This window comes from Micropterus dolomieu, linkage group LG05, assembly GCF_021292245.1.
Source record: "Micropterus dolomieu isolate WLL.071019.BEF.003 ecotype Adirondacks linkage group LG05, ASM2129224v1, whole genome shotgun sequence".
Lineage (NCBI taxonomy): Eukaryota > Metazoa > Chordata > Actinopteri > Centrarchiformes > Centrarchidae > Micropterus > Micropterus dolomieu.
Window position 1 is genome coordinate 13,072,411 of NC_060154.1, and position 25,874 is coordinate 13,098,284.

Consider the following 25,874-nt stretch of genomic DNA (forward strand, 5'->3'; position numbering starts at 1 on the left):
TATGGTAGGAAAGCACGGGGGCAACATAAAGCCACAGCATTTCAGAATTTGAAGGTGGTTGTTCTTTGTGTGAACAAAGTGTCAAAGATGCTTTTTTTTGCTTTGCAGAGGGTCATTTCTGTCTTTTTTTGTATTTTCACTTTTTTTTTATCAGCTTTTATCATCAATGAGTGAAAATGACATGATCCTATTCCTTGCATTACATTTGATGATTGCTTTGCTAAGATCCACCTGCACCGGTTCATTATCCAGCATATTATCCAGGAGGACGATGCAACAAATCAAACTATATGAGCCACAAATTAGATGATTTATCTCTGGTCTTGTAATTCTCTATATCATGGCAGTTCTGTGTCCTTCACATATAAGTAGCCTTGTGTGTTTAACTATATTTAATAACAGTAAAAAACTTATCAGTGCAAAATCAATTGAAAACAAATCACATAAAAAAGTATCAACTACATTTAAGGGTGGACTGACAAGTTATTAGTATCATCTGACTTCATTGCTGTGGTTTTAGATATTGCTTTCTTTATATTGTCATTTTTACTCTCCATCATAATGCTGAAAACGGTCAATAGATCAAATGTTGCCTAATTTAAAGTGTCCACATCTTCAAGTTGGCAGACACTCAAAAGTTGATGTAGACTCACCAGACATTCATTTTTCTTTTTTATAGAGAGGAAACAGAATGTGTCCATTTCTCCTCGCTGCCCTCCGTGTAACAGTGTGACAATGACAAAAAAAAAAATAGAAGATCTTTAGAACAATTTGTTACTAACTGCCCCCCCCCCCCCCCCCCCCCCCCCCCCCCCCCCCCGCAACCGAAAATTATGAACAGTGAGCCACAATCACATTCTTGCGCACAGCCAAGTGAGGAGGCGCCTCCGCAACCGTCCTGGGCCAATGGCGCACAGAGCAGCCTTATCATACTTTTCTTCGGCTGGCCAATGGCGCACCTCTACCCGGCTCACATGACGCCTTTCTGTGCTCTCCCTCTCCTCTCAGCTCTCAATCCCGGCGAGTGCGGGCATCACTGAAGACCTGACACCGGCGGAATCGGACGTCCACTGTCCTCAGCAGAATTAATCAGGTGTTATCTTATGCAAATTGTATCGCCATCAGATGAAGCCGATGATCCTGTCGATGACAATGACCCTGCTTCGCCGGAGGAACACACTTTTTTCCGTCTCCAAACGACTGGGGAGGCGCAGGGGCGAGACAATAACACCCAGAAGTTATTGAAATGAATCGTAAGTACGCTACGTTATATTTTTTTCTCTTCTAATCGCTTATTTATGGCTAACAATCCGGAAAGTAATAGTTACATTTATTATTTAGTCGACACAAGTTTATTTTTTTTTATTTATGACTGCATGAGTCACTTTTTCACCGTGTGTTTTCTGTCATTTTTGTTTACATTCAAAGGAGAATTAAACATTTAAAAACGTGATAGGCTTTCATGGCTAAACATAATTGACTTCACTTGATGCTCCAATGATCTCTGAGTTTATTTTTTCCTGTCAACATTATTTGTGCGTCTCTGAGAATGTTCTCATTGTGCATGTGTGGCTGTCTGCGCACAGCGCCATAGCATGAAATATAGATAAAAAGCACACTGTAAACCCGCTGACCCTAGCCAGGCAGGCTGTGCAACCGGTCCACACTGCTCAATGGGGACAATTAGGGGGAGGAGGGGGGCAAGAGAGAAAAAAAATGGAGCACTTGAAGCGCACTAAAACAGAGCTGCACTTCACTTTAACCCCCTAGGCAAGGTAAGGGTGGATCTTCAGTAAACTTGTGTTACAATTCCAATGCAAGATATGACGAAAAAACATCCCTTAGCCTAGGTTTAGATGCATAAAGTGAAAAGCCCCCTTCCCCCAAAATTAGTTCCTCCACCAACAAGCAATTATGTCAAATTCCAGTGAATTTGACAGACACTCTGTGAGGTCATGTTCATTCACTGAACCCTTTTATTGATTGGAAATTCGCCTGCAGGGGAGAAGGGAGGGGGGTCCAAAATTTATGTACATGAGGGAGTCAAAGCAAAAATGGGTGCCCTCTGATTTTCCATGATTTCTGCACAATACGATGGAAAGAGCGGGGGACTGGGCCATTTGATGTTTTGAAAGGCTTCAGATGGCTTTAATTAGGACCTATAAAATCTGTCTGCCCCATTCTCTGAGGCAGCGCTCTGGAGGAGCGAGAAGGGAGGGGAACTGACAAAAAAAAAGAAAAGAAAAAGCAAGCCAATACAGAAAGTCACTTCAGCAAAGAATTGTCTAATCAAAATTTTATAACCCTTCTTTTTTCTTCCCATTGCTCCCTCCCTTGCCTCCCACCCTCCCTTCCTTGATGCTGGTGGTATGTAGGCAGTGCTCTTACTCCCCTCTTTGTCTGGCTGCTGTGTTATCTACCCTCACCCCCCTCAATCCTCCCACCACCTTCAACCTAACTACCGCCTACAGTCGGCCCAAGCTCAGACACCTGAACGCTAGACATAATGATCAAGAGAAGTTACAGTCTGTCTGGGGCACAGCCAGTTGTTTTAGTTTCTCTTTTTCTTCTCTTTTTTTGTCCTCATGCTGGCCTGCCTTCCCGGTCCCTCTGCGTCTTTCCCATTTCTCCATCCAAAATCAAGACAAGCTATCTTGTTGTGTGTGTCTGTGTCTGTGTGTGTGTATGGTACAGGATTGCAGTTTCATCGTTACTGCTACTGTTGCTTCCGCTGTGTAGCCTATATGGATCTTGGATGGAGTGTGGGTGACTCACACAGCTGCAATACACACACTCATGAGGAAACATCAAAGACTTCTTCTCTGTGTGTGTTTGTGTGTGTGTGAGTGAGAGAGAGTGGGATTTCAGCTATGCTGTTCTGGCCAGCATCTGCAAGAATATAGGTATGGCGTGGTGCTTGTTGTTGTTGTTGTTTTTTATATTTTTCAAAAAGCTGGGGTTTATGTGTTGTGCTACTTTGCGTTACATTAATTGTACTACATCACTGAAATGTTTCCGTACCACATACAGGAGTGTCGGAAGCTTTATGTTTTCCCTGTTAAGTTTTTCGAGTTTAATGATGTTAAACTTGAGTCTTGATCTTGGAATTCAACAAGCTTAGTCAATAAAATAACAATATACCATTATTAATTAACAGGAGTTGAATCTTTTGAGCTTCAAAAATAAACATATTTTCTTCCTGAAGATTCAGTTTTTACTGTACTGGAGGTTTTAAATGAGGCCCTCAGTTGCAGTCTGTCGCACCTCGAATCTGACAGTGGGCGTCTTTGAGTTGGGGCGTAAGCCGAGGTAGCTTCTGAAGTCAAGTAAAAGAAAATACAAAACAATAATTAGAGGTATGAGTTGTTAAAAATGCTTCGATATGTGTATTTCTTTGACAGACAAATTCATCTTCAGGAGTGTCTCCTTCCTTCTGTGGAGTACATGTCTTTGTTTTCTCGATGTGTGTTGGTTAGGTATTACATCATTTGGCTGCTGCTGGGTTAGCTAGATAATAAGCTAGCATGCTTTATGGAAAATGGCTGGTTGGAGTCTTTGTTCAACATATTTGCTTGAAAAGATGGTGAACAGAACAAGTCGAGTTGTACGTATTGTACGTTTTTCTGTTTTCTAGTCAAACAAGCCTAATAGCTTTATTGTGTAACCTGAGGTTGTTTTTCTCAATGATGTTTTTGCTAAAATGTGTTTTAGAAGATTATCCCCTAACAGCTGGAATGGGCTCTCTCTGTACCCTCAACTATGTAATCTTCTCAGATGTGATGTTTTGAAAAGCAAGTGTTTGGCCACTTGTTTGAGTGTGTATACTGTGTATCGTGGCATCAAGAAGATTGAGGATGTCTCTTCCTCTGCCACCACCCTTTGAAGGGGGAAGTAATAAAAAAGCTCAATGTGTGCAACAAGCTGTTCTTCCCTCCTACACTTTGAGGCTTTCTACCTGGAGATGAATAGGAGGCCCCTCCATAACGAAGGGGGAGAAGAGAAGATTTTATTGAGGGCTGAGGATGTGGGGGGATGCGCCATAGCTTATAGATGCTTGGTGTGAAATAGTCCAGTCGTACGAGTTTACAGGATAGCACTGTTAATTGAGTTTGACATGAGAATTATTATTTAACATTCTATGAAGACATCATTTCTAAATCACTAATCTGTCAACATGTTTGAGTACAAGTTATGTAAATATATTGAGCTTTAAGTAGGTCAAAAGGGTGTTATGTAAACATTACCAAATTGTCTAGTTAAATCTCCCTTGAAGTAAAATACTGTCTTCATAGCAAGATAAAACAATATCCATGATAATGACATTGGAAAATCACAAAGCCATAGATTAGGATTTACGGTAACCAGATTTATGCGTGAAGGAGTGAAGTCATGGTCAGGAATGTAAATGGTGGAGTCATTCAATTACCACCGTGCCCTTTCCTGGGAAAAGTCCCCAGCCGTGAAGAGGTTAATTGTTTTTGAATCTCCATCCGAGGAGAGAAAATGGGCAAACGGGATGGATAATTGAGCTGCTGATAGTTGAGTGGATTATGGATTACTGTGCCTTTCCAAAGGGGAAAAGGAAAGGAGGTGAACGCAAATCGAAGGAGAGAAGGAATGGGAAGGAAGAGGTGTGTGAAAGGCACATGTTGTGCGAAGCAGCCCCAGGGGTCGTCTGGCCTTCTAAGGAGGGAGAACTCCAATCCTGTTTAGCCTGTGAGGGGCCCATGACCCCTCATATGCTCCTCCCTGCTCCAGGTGCAAGCACTCACTGCCGGCAGCTCACACAGCAAGCAAATTTTTCACACACTGTGCAAGTATTTGGGGGGGAACTTCGTATGAAAACGTAGATCCTTTTCACATTTCCACCCCCCTGCTTCTTTTTTTTTCATGCCATTCTATTGTCAGGGGTTAAAGTTCCAAGCCTGCTTGTTGGGGTGGGGTCGAGTTGTGATAATATCAGGCCTTTTTTTCCTTTGAAATATTTTCTCTCCCAAAAAAATATGTCATTAAATGGGGGGAAAAAAGATGATCTGACATGGTGCAATAATCACAGGAGTGTTAATCAGAGGGATGTCATGTATAATTACTTCAGTGTTTGATAACACCACAGCGAACCACCTCAGGCCATTAGCGAAAGTTTCCCGATGCTATTAATGGGTGTTAATAAAATTCAAGAAAATCCGGATGGAACGAGCCCTCTGCATGGCCCAGTGGTTAAAGTACTGTAAGGTTAATGAACCAATTTACATACTTTCTGCTGCCATCTGGGTGGAGTGAAGAGGCAGATGCTCCCTGCCTTGTGCTGTTCAACACAGAGGAATGTGTCGGGTCCACAGAGGTCGATGAGCACAATTTACATTAAGCCTGTGGTCAAAACAATCATGACTGAACTGAAAATCGATGCTGTTGAAAGATCTTGTAGAAATACACTAAACATCGACCAGACTGCTTTTTGTAGTATGCATTTAATATCATTTAATGCTATTCCAAATGGATGAATAATGAGTCTTTTGGTGGATGTTAAATGTGGTTGGTCTCAAATTTGACTTCCACTCTAGATCACCAGTCTTAGCTATTGTTCTTTATAAAAAGTAATTCTTAAGTGTGGATTACACCCTGACCCCTCCTGACTTAGAAAAAACATGTCAGAGGGTAGTCATCTTTGCCTCAGGCGATGATAAACTCGACAGGGGCGATCCACAAGAATCACCATCGACAATGCTAGAGGCTGGGGGGAAAACATTGGATTAGTGTGTGTCCACCTCTCTGCAATCCTCATCTGGGTGATCACATTACAAATAGAGCATTCTCAAAGCTCTCTTTTAGCAGAGGAACACAATCGGCAATCAATAAAGCAGTGTGAAAGCATAGGGATATACTTAAAAAATCAAAGGCGCTGGCATGGCCATCATCTCACCCTATCTGCTGGAATCAGATAAGGGAGCGGGGCCTTGCAGGAAAGGTTGTTCGGCCCCAGGGCTGCTGGGCTTGACAGATTTCCCTCTTGCTGGCACCCATTGCAGACAGATTTCATCTGCAAACGGGGAAAAAACAAAGTTTCTGCATCTAACTGGTCCCTCTCTGATACTGTACATGTGGAAGAACAGCTGAAGAGATAGATGGGTAAAAAGGAGCATAATATATAATACCTGCAGCGTGTATGGGGAGAAAATATGCAGCTATTTCTCTCATACCCCTCTGTTTTCCTCCATGGGTGATAGCTTTTACCTCATGCTTCACTTACATGATTTAAAGAAAATAAAATCAGCCCGTTTTGGTTTGACAATGTGTCAGAGCTGGTGCGAGTGTTATTCTCAGATTAGCTCTTTGTGCCGTGAGGATAGAGGAAAGACGGGGAGGGGGTGGGGGGGTCAGGGATGAGGGAACAATACCACCGCGATCCCAGTTGAAAGAAATAATTTGCACAATTTTGTGAAAGCTGTATTTGTCCGGTCGGATGGTTCTATCAAAGCCTAACAGCCATGGTAGAACGTGATTTAAATGACGGGTGAGCTACAAAGCTGGCAAGATGTCGGGTTAGAGTCATTTCTCAGCTGAACGCTCTCCAGGTAAATGCAGATAATGCGCTCTCGAGTTTTTCTTTCTCTTTCGTAAAGAAGTCTAATTTCTACAGATGGGTCTGAGCTGACACCAGTGCTGCCAGAGCTTCTGCTCACAGAGCTAAGCTTGTACAACATTTATGTGGTGAAGATGAAAAGACATCACAGCTTTGTGCCTGTAAAGTCATCCCTGGAAAAACTAGCTCAGAAAGGCACTGAGCTTCTTGTTCTTCTTTAAGTATTATCAGTGATTTTTTTTTTTTTTTTCTGCCTAATTTCACCCTAACTCTATTTTCTAAAACCTACCCGAGTCTGACTTTTAATACTTTAAATACTAGAGTGCTAAACTTGCACAGGATTCAGGTAAGTGCACTGGAGATCTAATTAGAATGTGATTTCTCAGACTGAAACCTGCTGTTCACTTGCATAGAAACGAAGATTTGCCTCTACCCATATTTGTTGTCTTCAGTTTCAGAACCCCCTACACTATTTCCTGGTGACTCACTTCTTTCCGAACCATTTATACTTGAAAACTTCCTAGGGATGAACCACACATTTTGGGCTTTATCGTCGATGAGGGACCATTGGGCATAATGAAGTTCTGTTTCCCAGCATGAGTTTGGGAGTCTCATGATTACAAATGCTCCTCTCATTGTCTCCCATCATCTCCTGCCTAATTGAAGACAATATAATGAGACAATGGGGTCTCGCTCATCATTCTGCATCAATGGCATGCTCTATGGAACGTGCCAGTCTGTTAAAAGTGGGGTGGTGGTGGTGGGAGGGATGTGTGTCTGTATGGATACTTGAATGCGCTCGAGCTTGTTTAATTTGGACCAAGATGATGGACAATTAAACTACAGCTCCCGGGGGGGCTGTTCATTTTGGTCAGCTTCCCCACTTCATGGCTGCCCGCCCTTTGTAAACGCTCCTGGATGTGTCTGGGTCATGCGTGAGGGGGTGGAGTGGGGTGTATAGGCGGGAACGGGATTGGGAGGGGCTCTGCCTCTGGAGGGGTTGTCTCAGATGATTAGGACAGCCAAGTGGGGAGAGTCCCTCAGTGCCTGGCCTCCTTCACCTCCCTAATATGCTCTGAATGAGTCCCCCTTCGCTGTGCGTTTGTTGTGGGGTTTGGCGGGAGGTGGGGGGGATTATGTCTGGCTATGGTTTAGGAGTGTTTGTCATCTACCCCCTCGAGGCCTGCACTGGCTCCTTTGTCTGAGCGTCAGGCGTCGGTACAATGTCAAATCACACAATGTTCCTGTGCAATCAGGGCATCTCCGGGTTAGGAACTGACACAAGATTTCATGTCTGGATTTTTCTTTTTTTCAGTAACTTAACTTTAGGGTTGAGAATGAGACCTTAAGTCATTTAAATACCAATTAGTCCTATGTAAAAACAACTGCTCCATCACATTTCTCTGTCCATTTTGTAATTACACTATGCCTTTTTTTTGCATTTCCAAAAACGACTTTGAATGTGACGTAGTATGAGGATGTTCTCAGAATACTATCAGGTAGAAGCACATTTTATCTATGAGTAAACAACTGGTTTTGTTCTGAGTCACCCAAAATCCAAACAAGCGGTCTGCCATTTTGCACTGACGTTCAGCAGTCATGCAGAGAACAATCAATCACAGAAGAGGAAGCAATGCTCATTTGTCTACAGAGGCATCAATAAACCAGAATGCTTTGCAGCCACAGCTTGCATCTTTGCTAATCCATGATTGCTAGTGTGTGAAATCCATCAAACTCTTTAACAGCTTTATTGTAATTTCCACAATCATAGCATTGTTTGTTCCCCAGTCTCACAGCGCTCTCACTTATTCATCTTGAAACATGCGGGATACCACGGAAGTAAATTATAATATTTGCAACGCACTAAATAACGCTCAAAATTCGTTAAACAAGATCAGTGATATAGAAGTGTAACAGAATGGTAGAATTTATCTTAAATCAAGGGGGTTAATACTTTAGATCAGTAATAGTGGCTTATTCCTGGAGCCTGCATAGTCTGTAATTCAGTTTAATGCCCTCAGAGGTGATTCTATGGTTTCACACAGTGCATCTCTGTATGAAATTTGGAAGAAAGATTCATTCATCTCGACACAATGGCTAACAGAGAGGGCACTGAGGCCCAGCCAAATATCACAAGTTACATTAAAAACAAACAACTGTCTTGCTGCACACTGAGGAGGCAAAACCTCCCAATGACTGATAAGAGTTCTAGAGTATTCAGGCGCTGTGGGAAAAAGGGCTTCTGTGGCTTTGCATTCAAGTCACTTGGCCATTTGGAGCACCAGGAAATGACACACATTCCCCCTTCCCAGTAACAAAATAAACCCAAATCTAACTTCCTGCTATTTCTATGCAGTTGTCTACAATTACAACGTTAATTACTTCGCTAGAAATCGTGAAATTGATTTATGGTCTTGATTTTACTGAACTCTGGGGACCATCTTAACAAAATCAGGCTTAAAATACTGTGGATCTTGTGATTTAAAATGAAAGGTTTCTATAACGTCAGCATTCCTCCTTAATAACTAGTTATAAAAAAATAGAGTACACTGTTACGCATGGTTAAGTGTTTTGAAATCATGTGTTTCTGTATCAGAATCTGTAGAATAATTGATGAGAAATAGGAACACACACACACACACACACACACACACACACACACACACACACACACACACACACACACACACACACACACACACACACAACATCTATACAGGGACTAACCTCTTCCAGCTCAACCACATTTCTGAAAAGGTCAGTAAAAAAATTAACAGATGTGTTTTATGTTTGAGTATCCTGGATTACGGTAACCTTAAGGGAACACTTCACTTTTTCAGTCTCGGCTTTTCTCAAGTTGAACTAGCTGCTAATTCTGACTCACACACATACACGGCAATGACTAATCGTATCACAGTCCCTTGACAATATACAATTGCTTATGTCTCCAAGGGCATACCTTCCTACTTTGCTGATGAGTAAATACACTAGGTAGATGAGCTTTGATGACACCCAACAAGCTATTTTTCTTCACTTCAGTCCTCACATGCTGGCAGTTTTAGGCGTTTCTCTCACAGCTGTGTTCAGAGTCTCGCAGGCTTTTAATTGACAGAAAATATTTCAGAAAATTAAAATATCAGAAGTTCACTTGATCTGCCTCGCCTGCTTGTGGAAGTTTTTTTTAGCTTCTAAGTATTTTCCACTTCATTTGACAGTGCCTTAAGGTATATTAAAACCATTTTCATAAAGACTTTTGAATAAGCCCTTGAGATGTTTTTTATAGACAGGGTTTAAAGGAGTGTAGATAGACACATCAATGGCTGTTTTTGCGTATGAGGGTGAGGGAGCAAGTAATTACAGTTGTGTGTGTGTGTGTGTGTGTGTGTGTGTGTGTGTGTGTGCGCGCAATTGAGTTTTCCTGGATTCTGGTTAAAAGTCTCATCTGACCAACGGAAAAGTGTTCTTTGGTGCTTTTTTTAGTCTGGTATTATAGAGGAGAGACAATAGTTGTGGTATCAAAGCAGTTTCAATGTCAGTGTGATTTTTGTGGATATTAAATGCTTCCAAAATTAGTTACACCACTTCACACAACCTAAAAAGGTGAGAAGATAATGGAATCCAATTGAATTTTACTTACACAAGTAAAAAAACAAACCTTCAATGTTTTACATGCCTGTGTTACATCTTTTTGAGACGTGGTAGAGGTTGCTGGAGGTTCGGGTTAATACACTGGCAAATATATCAGTCTGTGCAAATCATCTCTCAAATGGAGTCAAGACTTTTTTTCTGTTGGTACAAGAAAGCAAATCGAGTGCGGATGATCTCTGTGTGGGCAGGAAGCCTTGAAGGTTTGCATCATGTCTGCCACGTTCTCCCCGAGGGCATTCTAGCCTCCTTACATGCAGAAAGACACACACTCACGCACGCAAGCTACCGTTTTTTCTGCAAAGCTCGGCAGGAGTCTGTCTTCATCTGTCCTATTGATTGATGAAGCAGGCGCAGCGGGGTGTCCGAGAGAGGCAGAAGCCTAGATCAAGGCTGTGAGCTGCATCGCTGGCAGTTACACCACACACGCACACACACACACGCATTTGCACTTACACACTCTTTCGCTGTCTCCGTCATGTTCTCTCTGTGTCTGTCACAGCAGACACACTATAGACACAGGCAGCCATGACACACAAGTGTACACACATGCATACTGAGAGACATGACACACACAGCAGTGTTGACACACACATCATCACACAGCTCACAAATACACCGTATCACCCTTACACACAGACACACGCTCGGAATGAATTAGCATGACTTGGCTGTGCGGGCGCCTAAGTTAGACAGGCGTTTTCTATAAACATAATGTTTGTAGATTAGCTGGGGTTAATGATCCGATTGCCTCGAAGCTGCCATGGCATCTGTGTGTGTGTGCGCGCGCACGTGTGTTTTTGGCTAAGAGGAAAAGGCACTTCTCTACTGTGATGTCTGCCTCACTTCCAAATGAGACATGCCTCAGGCACCATTACAAGAGCAGTATTTATGCTATTAGGGAACTGGGTTTGCTGCACAAGCATGGGTACCAGAACGAAACAGCTAAAATTATGTCTTGACTAACCTCAATGGGCAGGGCCAGTATTTTCTCTGCATAAATGAGAAATTACAAGTTGTGTACTTAAAGGCTATTTTTGAAAAACGCTTGTTGGAATATCACGCACATTATTTCTGAGCCATATAAATGTAAAAGCCAAAGGAATAGAGCTGGGGGTTTGTAAGAGTTTGTTCTTTCAGGGCAGAAATAACAAAGTCTGAGTTTTTTTTTTCTTTTCTTCACCTTTACTTTGGTGTTTAAAATTAGCTTCCTATTCCAAACCAGAAATAGTCGTCTGCAAACAACTTTCCTCAAATCTCGGTCAACTGGAGTCGGTGGGCAAAATGAGGGTGTAGTCCCTTCAAACCCACCTCCCCCCCTCCCCACGAACGCACTCTGAAAAGCCCCTCTCATGTAATGCTGGATGGACAGAAAAGTACAGGAATGAAAGTGTGGAGAGTAAGAATGATTGAAAAATAACTGTAAGATCCCTACTCTTTTTTTTTTTTTTTCTTTTTTTTCCCCCAAAATGACCCCCCCCACCCTCCACATACATATTTTTCTTCTATCCCTCCCTCTCTCCACCCTTCATTCCCTCCCTTCCTCTCCTTTGGTGTTCCTGTCGAGGCATGCCTCCGTCTCCGCCAACCAGCATCGTCCGGGGCAGGGCGAGGGGGCAAGAAGGGGGGAGGTGGGGCAGACAAAGGAGCCCTGTTGCTGCCTCGCGAGGGTTTTGGGGAGGGTCGACAACAGGCTGGAGGGGTATAGACGAAGCGAGAGTGTGACTGAAGAGGTTTATCATTAAGAATAGAGATTAAAATGAATGGGAGGGGAGCGGGGTGTCTGTTCTGTTCACAGTAATAAAGAGGACAAGCAGTGCCAGTCATTTTTTCACATGTACCCAGACAGACACACACAGTTTGCACACTCCAAGCAATGCTGCAGTGAGTGTGAGAGATTGGGGAGGGATGGGGAAGGTTCATTGTTTTCTTGCCATTGTACAATATTTGCTTAACCCTCATGCTTTATCTATGCAGCTGTATGCTACAAATGAGATGGACGCAAAGTGTGTGTGTGTGTGTGTGTGTGTTTGTGTTTGCGAGCGAACAATGGCGGCTGTCACAGCTGTTAGCAATTTCATCAGTGCACTGTAAGGTACTTTACATACACACATACACACAAACCCTGTGAATTTACGCAGCAGTATGGCCACGATAAAATCATTCTCCAAACAGCACAATTACAAGTAAACTTAGTCTCCACAAACAAATTGAACGATGAAATGGACACAGCAGCAAGCCATTGCAGGTATGCAAACTGTAAATGGCAATCATCAGCCATACAGGACCATAATAATGCCGTGCTACCAGTCAGAGCTCCCTGACCCCAACTTGAACCTCATTCCTCCTTACCTTTAAGCAATCTTAATCTACTCTACAAATACAACACTGGCTGGTGTCGCTCGGGATATCTCAGCATTGCACAGGTTTTCAACTGTATGTTTTTAAAATATTTACTTGGGATGAAATACAGCGGAACATAATACAGTATATCTTGACTCTCATGTAAGCACATGCTTCTTAAGGTCATAAACCGCATCGATTTGTAATCTCTGCTCCTATCTTGTTCATACATTCCATCTACACGTCGAGTAAGATACTGTTTGAAAGATTACTGAATTTTAGAGGCAGTAACTGAAATCCCACATGGCCCACTCCATGAATGGAGTATTTTAAGTTTTTATTTTTCTTCATGTGGGGAGCTGATATCTCCATTCCACTCAAAACAGTTTCTTAATGGTTCGTTTCCCCTTTCTGTCTTTTTCCGTTTCAGGTCATGAAAGGAGCTGGCACAAGAATAAGAAACAGAACGAGCGCTAGCAGCAGTCTTCAGTGCAGAGCGAAGGAAAGGAAGCCGAATGCAACGAGGAAAAGACGAGCGTGATGAAAGAGGTGAGAGAACTCGATTTGCCCTGGGGTCATACGTTGTCGTGTGTGTGTGTGTGTGTGTGTGTGTGTGTGTTTGTCTTCTGTTGCCCTTCCACCTGATTGCCTGTGTCAGCTGTGTACCTGGGGTGGGTTTGGTGTTTGCATCCATGCATGTGTGTGTTTTTTGTTATGTTTGTTTTTTGTGTGTGTCCCTGGGGTCGAGCTACAGCCGCCAGGTGAAGAACGACCATCCTGTCACGTGCTGTATCCTCCACTTCTGTTGTCTTTATCTCTGCGTCTTTTCCTGTTTTCCATTCGCATTAATTCTCTGTACTGAAGGGGAACCCACCAGCAATTCTCATTTCTGTGTATGTTGATATATTTCTTGATTTCTATAATTAGGTCACTTGGAAATGCAGAAATGACACAAAGTGTTATTGGTTAACGGATTTTTTTTAACGTGACTGCAGCAACCACTAGATGACATTCACATTCAGAAAGAATACAGCTACAGAGGAACAGTCAGAAAACTGATTTATTTGCACATTTTAATTTCTAAACTAATAAAGTAGGTGTTTTTTAGTAATTAAGTAATTCTATTTAGTTTCCACTAATGTTAAATTGGCTATATGCATCCCTTTGCATTAAGGAGCCATTGAAACTTAAACATTTAAATCCACCCGAAGACATGAAAAGAGACTAAATTGCTAAATCTTTGTGTTTCATGTAATCTTTGGTCATGCTAATTGAATATTAGTCCAAAAAGTAAGCAAAAAAAGTGTTAAAATCTGTATTGTTTTTATTGAATCCACATTAATTATTGTATTCCACCACATACAAACTATGTTGTCACAGATATTTAGCTAGTTCCTGTTTTGTGTCAGAACACAGATAATCCATTTCATGTTGTGAGGACTTTTCTCTCCAGCAACCATGGAAAAATAAAACATTTCTTTGGAGAACAGCATAGCCAAAAGTCAAAACACAGGAGTGAAATTTGGAAAAGAGCCGCCTTATTGTCTGAACTGTGTTTCAGCAGTTCCCAAAGTGAGCAGTCTCTCAGAGAGCCCCTTTCTCTTGTGTATGAGGCTGAAAGCAGCATACATCATTTTCTACCATGCAGGCATGGCCAGAATGCTGCCACCACACACAGATAGATAGGGGGTGGTTAAAGAGGAGAGGCAGTGAGAGGAAAAGAAAATGTTGTTTTTCTAAGTTCTTGTCATCCTCCCTTCTGATGGCACTCTCTTCAACCTCACCCTTCCATGCAGAGGTTACAATAGCAATAGTCAGTGGTGGAGAGTAACTGAGTACATTTACTAAAGTACTGAACTCAAGTACAATTGTGAGATACTTTTTTTCATTTGCATAATGAGTACTTTTACATTTGGTACATTAAGTATATTTTGAATCTAATAATCATGTACTTTTATTGTGGAAGAAGTACTTAAGTAAAGGCAGCAACCTTTACGTAAGTACTTCTTCCACCCTGGCAATGATGTGTTTAAACTCTTTATTTGGATAGAGTCCAGGGTGTATTACTTTTAGACATAGAAAATCCACTTCACTTGATTGATCAGATAACTGTCATTCCTACATTTTCCCGTGTCCTTCTATAAGTATAGCTAATTTTATATTGTGTTATTGTTGTTGTTGCTACATTGTAGACTATATAAATGGTAATGTGCAGGATGTGTTTTTCTTTTTCTTTGGTCATTTGGTTTTTCTGTTATGTCTTATATTTTAAAATTTTCTATTGTCCTATATGAAAGCTGACTTTCTTAAGCCACCGCTCTTTTCCTTTTTTCCTTCCTTTTTTCCTTAGAACACCAAATGTCAACGCTACCATGAATTTGTAAATAGGTTAAAATAATACAATGATACAACACTTTAACAAAATAAACCCAAATCTAGCTTTGTACTATTTCTGCACAATTGTCTACAATTGTAATGTTAATTACTTCGCTAGTGTAAAATCGTGTTTAAAATACTGTGGATTAAAAACAGTCATTCCTCCATAATAACTAGTTGTAGAAAAATATAATGCACACATGGTTACGTGTTTTGAAACCATGTGTTTTTGTAGCAGAATCTGTAGAATAATTGATGAGAAATAGAAACACACACACACTAAATTCATACAGCGATAAAATGGAAATGCACAACAAATGAGCATGTAGGGTTCAATTTTCAATACACTTTTCCAGAAACTCTGGCTGTGCTGGAAATGAACCTGTGACTCTTCTGTTACATGACATAATATTTGCTGGCATGCAGTTTCAGTACAAATGTCCTTTTCCATCACTCTCTTTTTTTCCTCTGTCCAGCTTTCTGAGCGATGCTAACAATACGAATTATACCTCACAATGACTTTGCAGAAGACAGACTCAATTTAGCTTATTTCAGTTCAAATCAACTCATTTCATATCAACCCAGTCCAGTCGAATTCAATTCTCTCCTCTAGCTCTTCATGTCTTGCAAGCTCGCTCACTCACTTATTTTCAGTCTGCCTGAGCCATGCAATCTTCTGCCTTTTCTCACATTTTCAACTCCCTGTCTTTCTTGAGCTACCACAGGTTCATAGCTGCCCCTCCCCCACATTTTTTTCCAGGTTTTTGCTCATGCAACTAGTCCTTATTTACCTCCTTCCATCACTGCCTTTCTTTCTTCCGTCTCACAATGCTGTTGCATGGCTGTCCACAACCAAAAAAAGGCAATCTCCCCATTTTATAAGACATGAAAGATAGTAGGATGGTTGTAGTAGTGCAGAGCGATAATTGATAATTCTTCACATTACAAATCTCTGCTCAAATCACCCCAGTTGGACAAGACAAAGTTGTTTTTAAATGGAAGCAGTTTTAAAGTTGTTTAAGGAATGAATGCTTTCTCCTTCGATTTCATCATTCTTTTGATGGATGTACTATATATCAACCAACTGGGATTAGTGGAGTTGTATAACTACACACAACCCCATTGTTTTTGGAACTGGCCAAATGATGCAAGCGTAGTCTGTGGAAGAAAGAGAGGAAAATGGTGGAGGATGTTGTAAGTATCCAGACATGCCACTGCTCTTTCTTCTTCCCCCTTTTTCCTCTCAAGTGTGTCTGTCCTCTGCTCCGGTAGAAGAAGGTCTTTCAAGAGCAGCCGAGTCTGTCTAAGCTGGCTTTAAAATCTGCAGGGCTCAAGAAGCACCACAGTTCTCTTTTGGTGTCCATTTGTGTATGCGGAGGCGGGGTTGCAAGGCTGAAGCCACAGTGTGTCACACGGTTTTATATTTCAAAAAACGCATATGGGAAAATGACAGGCGAATGAGTCACTCCGTCAAGTCATATTGATTCACTGCAGGACTGGGGGACAGAGCGAGTAATTGTCAGTTTCACGCTCATGCAAAATAACCAGCAAATGATGGACGATGGTTTACAATGGTGGGGGTGGGCGCGGGCATACTCAGTTGGGAAACGGGCGTAAAAGCCTGATGGACAAGTGTCGAAAATGGTAACATTTGTGTCCGCACAAAGGAAAGCGTAGAACAACATCTAGTGCGCCTCTATCAAAGCCCCCCCCCAACACCGGCAAAAACACCCATCAACCACCAGAGGATTAAAGATTAGAATGAGAGCTTTTATTGAGATTGAAGCCACAGAAGTTTCAAAATGGATGGATGGTTGAAAGATTGATGGGCATGAGGGGGCATAGATAGAAAAAATTAAAACGGAGAAAGAATGTGGTGGGCAGACAAGCTTTCAAAGAGGTAATCAGAATCAACAAGAAAGGGAAAGGGATGTTGGTGGAGAAGATTTCAGGGAGCAGGAGAGTATTCTCTATGAGAGAACCAAAAAGGGGAGAGATACTGGAGAAGTGGTAAATAGACAATGGGGGTGAGGGCCAATGGAGCGATGTCTCTAATGCCTTTATAAGGTCATAAAATACTGCACTTCCTGGCCTCTCTTTAATTGCTATGAGGAAAGGGATGGGATTGGGGGGAGATTCGACTTTACTTGCCTACTAAATGAGGCCTCTAAATCCTCATTGCTTGGCCTTGGGGGCTCTCTTTTGGATTGCTATTCCAGCAACATGGATGCATAGAGAGAATAACTCAATGAAGGTCTACATTTGAAATTTCTTTATTGTCCTTTTGCTTGAGATTAAAGTTGAGAAAAAAAGAGATACATGTAAAGAAAGAGAAGAAGGGATAGGGGAATGTTCTGTACTTTGATCCCCTCAGAGTTACTGTATCTTGCCAGAAAATAAAGGTGAATGGAGAATGATGGAAGGGGGAGTAAGAGGGAAAACTCCAAAGACAGAGAGCTATGGAGCAAATTTTATGAACTTTAGGCTATTTCTCACAATAACTACTTGAAAATAAGGCTGAGAAAGAACACACAGAAATAGAGGGAGAGGATTTTATTGACTCAGCGGGAAACGACGCTTCCCCAAGGAGCTGTATGCTGAACTCTTCAAAATGTGAAAAGTAACGCCTGCCATCATTGGAAAAGAAAACATTTTCATTTAACAAACTGCTTGTCTAAGGGACCCTGCCCCAACCCCTAACCCTCAAATAAGCACAGTAACTACCAGAGCCTTCAGAGGCAGAAAAAAGCTTAATTTCTTTTACAATGTGGAAATGGGGAACAACTCATTCTAAACTGTGCCCTACATACCTGCAGATGTACTTCAACGGAAGAGCAATTAATATCTATTTGTTTCGAATGGAGACAGCGTCAATTTGAGAACGATGACTTATGACATGTTTGGGAGCATGAATCATAAAAGATAGCAGATGAAAAAGTCCTTCCCAAAATGAAAGTCTTTAACTATACAGTTATATTTAGGCCAGCCAAATGTCTAGAGATGTGATAGATGTATCTGTAGGCAAAATGGTGGAATTAAATGTTTCTCAGACGCAAAAAAACAAAACAATATTCTTTAACATTTGATTAAGTCAAACAGATTGAAACAACGAAACTGCCATACAGTAAGTAGTAATGCATGTTTGAAAGTATTTTGAACAGCTTAAACATTGTTCTGCACCACCAAGCCCATGCATCTTGTGGTTTTCCATCCAGTCACCCTATATGCTCTATATTCAACATTAATGGTAATTTCAGGCATTGTGATTTTGTTTTCTGAAATGTAAATCTCAGTGTTAATTTTTATCTTTATACTGGGTTTTTGAGCTGTGCGCATAAGAGCTGTGTAAATTATTTTGATGGCAGGGGTATGGGGATGTATTTTGTCTTAACTTGCCACGCTACAGGAGCTGTATAACAGTTGCATTTTTTGTGCTGGGTTTTATCAGTGGGTGAGAGAATGAAAAAGAGTCAAAGGCAGCCCCCTAATCTTTCCATAATGTGTCCCGCGAGGAGACAAAGGCCTGCATTCACTGCTGGGTGTCGATAAGACCTATCATTAGTCTGCCATTGGAGGTATTACCAACACACACGTACACAGAGTGCAGTAGGGTACTTATTCCTGTACTCTTTCTTTTTCCACATACACAGATAAATATTCGTGTGCGTGCCAGAGGAAAGGCACTTTCCCATCACAGCAGAATTCACTCAGCCTCACAAGGTTAGGGCATCCACACTGTATGCCACACTAAGTAGCTGATGCTAGTAATGATAAAGAATGTACAGAATCCTAAAACTGATGTTTATTATGTACCTCTAGTTTCATTTATAATGAAACTTGAAGTTAAGATGTAAAAGCCATTGGAATAACTTTGCCTTTTTAAAGCAAATACAGTTTTAAACATTAGTGTTATATCCTTGATGAACGGTGGTTTATTTCCATAAAATTGCAGTATAGAAGTGCAACCATTGTCCAGAGGACTGAATGTTGTACTGTATTTTACTTTCAGACACAAAGCGTATTGCTGCTTGCTTTTTTGTGCTGGAAGAATGCCATCTTTGTAATGTTGTGTGCTGTAAAATATTTTATACCGTAAAGCATACCAGGAAAATCCACACACATGGTTGAATGCACTTAAAAGGCCAAAGTAGGCTGCCAGCCATCTTGATGACAGAATGCCTTGTTTACAGTAATAATACCAATGTCTCAGAATTAATGCAGTATTGATTTATTGATGACAAAATGCTTCACAAAGTACATTTACTTAACAAGACAGAAGTAAAATTAGGTGCAAGAAAAGGAGGATGGTTGGGTATCCTATTAGTGTGTGTGTGTGTGTGTGTGTGTGTGTAGGGGAGGGCGACAGCACTGCTGTCTAGGTCCTAAGTAGATGATGGACCGTAGTTCGTATTCCCAATCCTTCTCATTAGCTCAGCCCCCTGAGAATATATGAGGTTACTTACCTTCCCTTACTCTTGAGTTCCCGGCCAAACGCCAAGCATTGGCTCAGGGTCATTAGCCTCGCTGCTTGGAACAAATGGCCTTCGATAGCATCTCAGCTAAAATAAAACAAGATCAGATTAACCCTTTGATCATTGGAAAAAAAGCATGTTGAAAACATTTAGAAGCAAGGAGTGGACAAGGGTGTTGACCATTTAAAACATTAAGTCTTTTCTGTCCTAAATTTCATGCTAGTGTCCCTTTGTTTTTTTTTGCAGTAGATTTTAAGAGTCCTCCATCTTTGGGGCCCTTGGAATCTCAGTGCACTTCAGCTAAACATCACAGTTGTTTGCCTGAAAACAAAAACCGCAGAGAGAAGTGGGCAAAGGATCAAAGACAGGAGAGGATTTGTCTGGCAGATAGTCGTTGGGGTCCTGCCTGCATAGTCTCTCTCTCTCTCTCTCTCTCTCTTTCTTTCTTCCTTTCTTTCTTTCTTTCTTTCTTTCTTTTGAAAATTATAGATCATGAAAAAGAACAGCGCAGTCACAACAACCTCCTCCCTGGAGCAGACGCCTCCTTATTACTGGTGTGTGTGTGTGTGTACACTGAGGGACACATTGTCTTGTCTTTTCCTCTGTTTCATCTAAGTGCCTGGCTGATATTATTGGTATTTCATTCCACCTCTTTTGATTTTAACATCCTGCAGATTTTGTTATCAAAAGAACCTCTGCAGTACCTTTTAAAGTCTGGGATCTACAGGAGGAGATAATCCAACGATAAATAATATGAAATCTGATTGTCTTTGCAACCTTAGCGAAAATGACTCCTTACAGTACTGAATAGGTTTGTTTCCACCGAAGGTCAATGTGTTCACCGAAATGTTTTTACCATAACGTTTCTGTGAGGTTTGTGGCCAGTTGGTGGAGGGGTGGGGGCCTCAGATGTCTGTTTTGGGCATAGACACGCCCAGAGGATGGATATAATTAAGACAAGTGACTTTTTTTTTCTTTTTTGAGAGAGAGGAGGGTGTTTGGGTAACTGCTCTGGGTGGTCTAGCTCTACATGTCTGTACTAGTTTTATTACAAACAGGCACAATATGGTAAGAACACAGATATATCCTGACAAAGCACAAAGATCAGTGTATATAGTATGTTCAGACATAAAAGGTAAAGAAATGAAAACAGCCATGTCACTTGTTTCCTGGTTTCCTGGATGTGGCGCAGCAGATTTTTAAAAAAAAAAAAGAAAGAAAGAAAAGCACATTTGATGAAAGCATTCGGCAGCCATAGGTGAAATTCTTAGAGGTACACTTATTTTTCCCTGTGTGTGCACTTCTTTAACTCAAACTACCAGAGACAAAACTTGTTTAAAAAAACTTAATTGCAGGATTTGTCTGTCAGATTTTACTTACATTTCAACCCTGGGTGGCCCAGTGGAAGTTGGAACTCTTAACTCTTGCAATGTTTGTGGTGTTCTTTGCCCATTGAGCCACACAGGATCATAAGTATGCCTTTAATTTTCAAGGGGGTATTCATCAATAACTTGTTTATTTGCTTGACCCTGCAGCCTCTCTGCAGCAGTCAGTAAAGAGAAAAATGTCACCTGGGTCACTAGAAATAAGGTGTTAGCATCTGGAGATGCAGGATTTGATATTCTCTTAAAAGCTCTTAGTTATTTGTTAGGAGTGAAAATAAAAGTTAAACACATCAAACTGGCGTACACACAGTCTGACACATTTGGAAACAAATTAATCTATACAAGGCTTCCTTTACTTTGTACAAAAAGAACAAACACTGCAAGTCCACAACAAGGGCTTTTCAAGCATTCAATCCTGATTAACAGCATCTTCTCGTTAACACATAAACGCCCTGTGTACTATCAAACCCAAATGTCAGTTAATTTGCTAAAAAACTCATTCAGCCAGCAGAGAGAACACATCTTTATTGTTGCATTTTATTTTGAGGGGGCCTAAACACGTGGGTGGTCCTGTTTTGTTTTTTTTGTTTTTTTTATTTACTGAGCAGCGCATGGATCTGTTAATGAGAGTGTAAATTGGTGACTCCGCGTTGGGACCTTAATGATGGAGGTGCCCTCCCTGGTCTCGGAAAGGCTACTTTCTGGAGCAAAGAGAGGGATGGGAGTAGGAGAGAGAGATAAAAAAACAATGAGAGAGAAATGGAGAGGTGGGAGAGAAAGGATGCAGGAGGTGGTTAAAACATAACTAACATTGTAGGAAGGAACATACCATAGAAAAGAGTGGTAACTGAAGGATACATTAGCTTGGCAAGACAGAAATAGCAAATTGCATGTATATTCTGGCAGATGCAGGCAATTGAACAGAGGGGGAGCTTTAGAAACGGGAAACGGGCGGCAGTTCTAAGGCGGCATAAAAGGTTTAATTTTTCCTTCAGTTGTGGTGAGCAGCTTTCCTGTTCTGCCCTGTTTCAATGTATTTAACATCAAAGTGAAGTATGAACAATTGAGGCAATTTTTCATTTGGCCAAGGTCAATCATTGTTCTTTCTCTATGAATGTAGATCCGGCTGAGAGGAATTCAGAGGAACCATATTTCACTGGCAAGTCTATTTAAGCAAGCCACCTTTCAACAACCTTTTGGACAGATTTCTTCAGCTGTGGTGTTATTCTTTAGCATGGGTTTCATTAGAGCTGTGTCTTTTAAGACTGATTTAAATAATTCTTACTGCATACAATATGATAGGAAAAGAAGATTGATGTGAGCATAAAAGATTACTATTGTCAAGGTTGATTTTGGCCTTAGAATCTGCTTTCAAATTTATAGTTTGGGATCAGTGGCCTGGTTCTGGATCAGATTAAAAACCCAAAACTCCACTCCCTATATTTACACAAACCAAAAATGGAACGATTTAGGGCATTCATAGCATGCTTAAACACAGCACATTTAGACTTGTGGATATCATTAGTAAGAAGTTTTTGTACCTGCCACATCTTACTATGACCACTCGCTTGTTCTGCCAAGGACCAAATGGTGGTTGAACCAAAGAAGTGAAAAGGACTCTTTAAAGGACTTCTTAAAACTACAAACAGCAGGGTGCTCAAATAAATCATTAATACGGCCAAAAGTGACTTAAAAACATTGATGAATATGTCTTCCACAGGAACTTTAATGTGCTTATTGACCATAAATGAACCCGCACCCTTCAGAATACACAGTGTGACTCATTATTAGTCACAATGGGAGACCAAATGGCACTCGAATTAAAGAAAATATCAGGGGATGCACAGAATAACCATGACTAACTAACGGTAAAACTGTGATGTGATTTGATAATACTACTGCTTCTACTACTAATATGGATGGGGTTTTTTGTACTGTAAATTAGAGTTAATCTGCATTCTGATTTTCTAACGATTTAAATGTGATCTTTTGCAAATGGGGCACTAAAATAGAATTATTATCAGGACCATGAGCAGGTTATACCACCGTCACTTGAGCTCTTGCTTGGGTAGAGAAGAATAGTGAGAGGGAAATTTCAGTTTTTGCCTTTCAAAGAACAGACAGATTTTGTAAACCTGGACAACATTATATCTTTTTCCACACGGATACCCTTATAATACTTTTATTTTTTGACATCTCATTGAAAATTAGTTAAATACATGTTGTCAGTTTGCTAAATATGTTTGTATACTCAATATGTTTTTTTCAAAGTAAATTATGTATATCCCCCCTCCCCTCCTCGCTACATCTCCAGGTTGTACAGATTTTTTTTCCTTTTCCATCTGGTCAGCTTAAGATGTTGTACTCTGAAATTCATTTTGATAATTCATTCTGTCTCAGTGCACATCACTCCCAGCCTCTTCGTACTGTGGCTCTATATAATACATTGCAGTCGGTGCTGTCATTATCCCAAAATTCTGTATTGTGTTTACGGCACCACATAAAAGCACATCAGTGACTTTTCAGCTTTATTAGAAGAGACATAACAGCAATTGCAACACACAATTACTGTGGATGTTTATCAAGATCTGATTTTTGAACTCCACTGGCTTCAAAGGCTGATCCCATATATTTGTGTTAGCAAGGATCTTGTCTTGAGACATCACCATTTTTTTTTCTTTAAACCACCTAGCCTACGTCCAAAGTCATTTATTTATTTATTTATTTATTTATTTATTTTGATGAATCATGTGTTAATGTGCACAGACAACGGCTCCTTGTCATTGTTTCTCAAGACCACCCAAAGTGTATATAGGAATTGGTTTGTGAGTGGGCTTGTTGTACATATAAAATCACGTGTGAGTTCTTTAGAGGGGATGAAGTGCAGACTTATTACAGCTAATACTGTTACACACATCAGTCACTGCTGTTGAATAAAGTGCACGTCACAGTATGTGACTGTCTGTGTTTGATATTTTAATAACATGGTTTACCAAGTAACACCTGAATTTATCCTGTGCTTTCTTCTCCTGTTTGTTTTCTGCCCAGGTCCAGACATGAAGGAGGCACGCACACACACATGCAATGGCACCTAGAGTCTGTCTGCGGTCTGCCATCACCCTGCCACACACACACACACACACACACACACACACCCCGCCTGTTACGGTAAGAATCAGAGACCACCGAGTTAGGGGGAGAATAACAGTGAGAAAACAAGCTCATTATCTTGTGCTGTTTTCTTCTGAGTAATGTAAAGACAAATTGACTACTTGTATTCCACAATTTCCTAAATTCAGTATTTTTTTTTTTTTTTTGCTGAGTTCAGTAATTTAACATCACATTACACTCTGAAAAGTAGTTTCTTGGTGCTATTAAATTGCTATGAAAAGAAAACGAAATTGGGATGTCTCATTTTGGAAAAAATCTTAGTGCCATTTTATATATGTAGTACTGGTATGTGTTTGCTGTCATGCATGCAATTTGTAGTGTCTGTGTGTGTGTGCATGTAGAAAGTCTGCTTCTTTTTTCTTTCTATTTCCGTCAGTCAAGACCAATCCCCACACGTCAGCCACACTACATATTCCACAAAAAAAAAAACTTATATCCAACCCCTTACCCACCCCGTGCACCTCCCAGGCTTCGCAGCATCCTGCTTTTCCCTCCATCCAAATAAAAAAAACATGCGTGCTGAAATTACAGTGTGTGAGGCGGCATTGTGGGAAACTCTCCCCTCCGCCTCACTCCCTGTGTTTGCCCTTCTTGTCCCTCCTTATCTATTTCTCATTCCGCTACTGTTTTGGATGGGTTGCGGCAGGTTTTATTTTGATGTTCATTAAACTGTCAAACAGCTGCCCATGTTAATTTGCATCTACAGTTACAGTGACTAAAGTTCAGACTGAGCTTAACAAGTTATTAATGCAGTTCTAAATAAGATTGGCCTCTTTGTATTGATTTTGTTTTTCTTTGTTATTATTTAGGATGATAGTTTGCACTTGATGACCACTGAATCTCTGTTTATGTGTGTGTCTTATCAACTGTTTTGAAAACAATAGCTCACAAGTAAAAAAAACAAATATAATTAATTTGCATTGACCTGTCCCAAAAAAACCCACATAAATATTGGTCTAAATTTTCTATAACAATACATATTGCTTATGAGTTTAGCTTCTATTACTAATGCATATAACTCAGTAGTATTTAATTTTTATGCACACTTCAGGTTTAAACTCCTGATGTCTGGCAGGTCGTTCCCAGGGAAAACGTCTCCAAAGTTGCCAGAAAAGACTATAAATCTGCCCACCTACAAAGGCTTGAACAGATAAGTCAGTGAAAAACATTTTTGGGAGAATATCTTTGAAAAGTACAGTGCAAAAATATGACGGCATGGCAGTGGTAGACATGAGCAAAATAAATAAATACATAAATAAGAGGGGAAATTCTAGGATTGTTGCTACTTAAATCAGAAAGCAGCCCCATCCTCTTGTTTTCTAGCTTCAGGTTAACTGATGGCACCTCCCTCACAGCAACCGTATTACTAACGAGATGTAATGACACACTCATCTCTCCTTTTCCAGAGTGGGGCTAGCTTGGTTAACTGTCGGCCGAGGTGCGGCATGAGAGTGTGTGTGCTGGCTATTAAAGCGCTTGAGAATCAGAGAGGAAAGGACTTGCACTGCTAATGGATGTGTCTATTGATGTTCCCATTTAGCGGCCCACTGTAAACGATAGGGCAATGATTGTGTTGGAAGACGGAAGGAGGTGGAGGAGGAGTGGAGAGTGGTTTGGCTGGGCGATGATAATGACAAGGAAGGTTATTATTTGGCACCCTGCAGAGTCTCTCACTGCTTTGTGTGTGTGAAAGAGAGAGAGAAGGAGGCACTCCATCTCTCTTGCTCCTGTCGCTCGCCCTGCCTATTGGCTATTATTCTCTTCTCGCTTTTTCTCCCCAGTCCTCTCCTCTCTCATGACATTACTCACTGGTGCTAGTCTACAGCCAGTTGTCTGTTTTTCTCTCACATCCACCTCTATTTCTCTTTTCTCAATGGCCTTCCCTTTTTTTAAATGTAGATA

At 40.9% G+C, this 25,874-nt stretch overlaps 1 long non-coding RNA gene across 1 annotated transcript; it reads left to right on the top strand.

The window, feature by feature from the left end:
• Window positions 1-1,070: 1,070 nt before the first annotated feature.
• LOC123971680 lies at window positions 1,071-24,078 on the top strand. Its single transcript, XR_006825247.1, has 3 exons — window positions 1,071-1,253; window positions 12,999-13,117; window positions 23,850-24,078. It is a non-coding gene; the product is annotated as an uncharacterized LOC123971680 (long non-coding RNA).
• The last annotated feature ends 1,796 nt before the right edge of the window (window positions 24,079-25,874 follow it).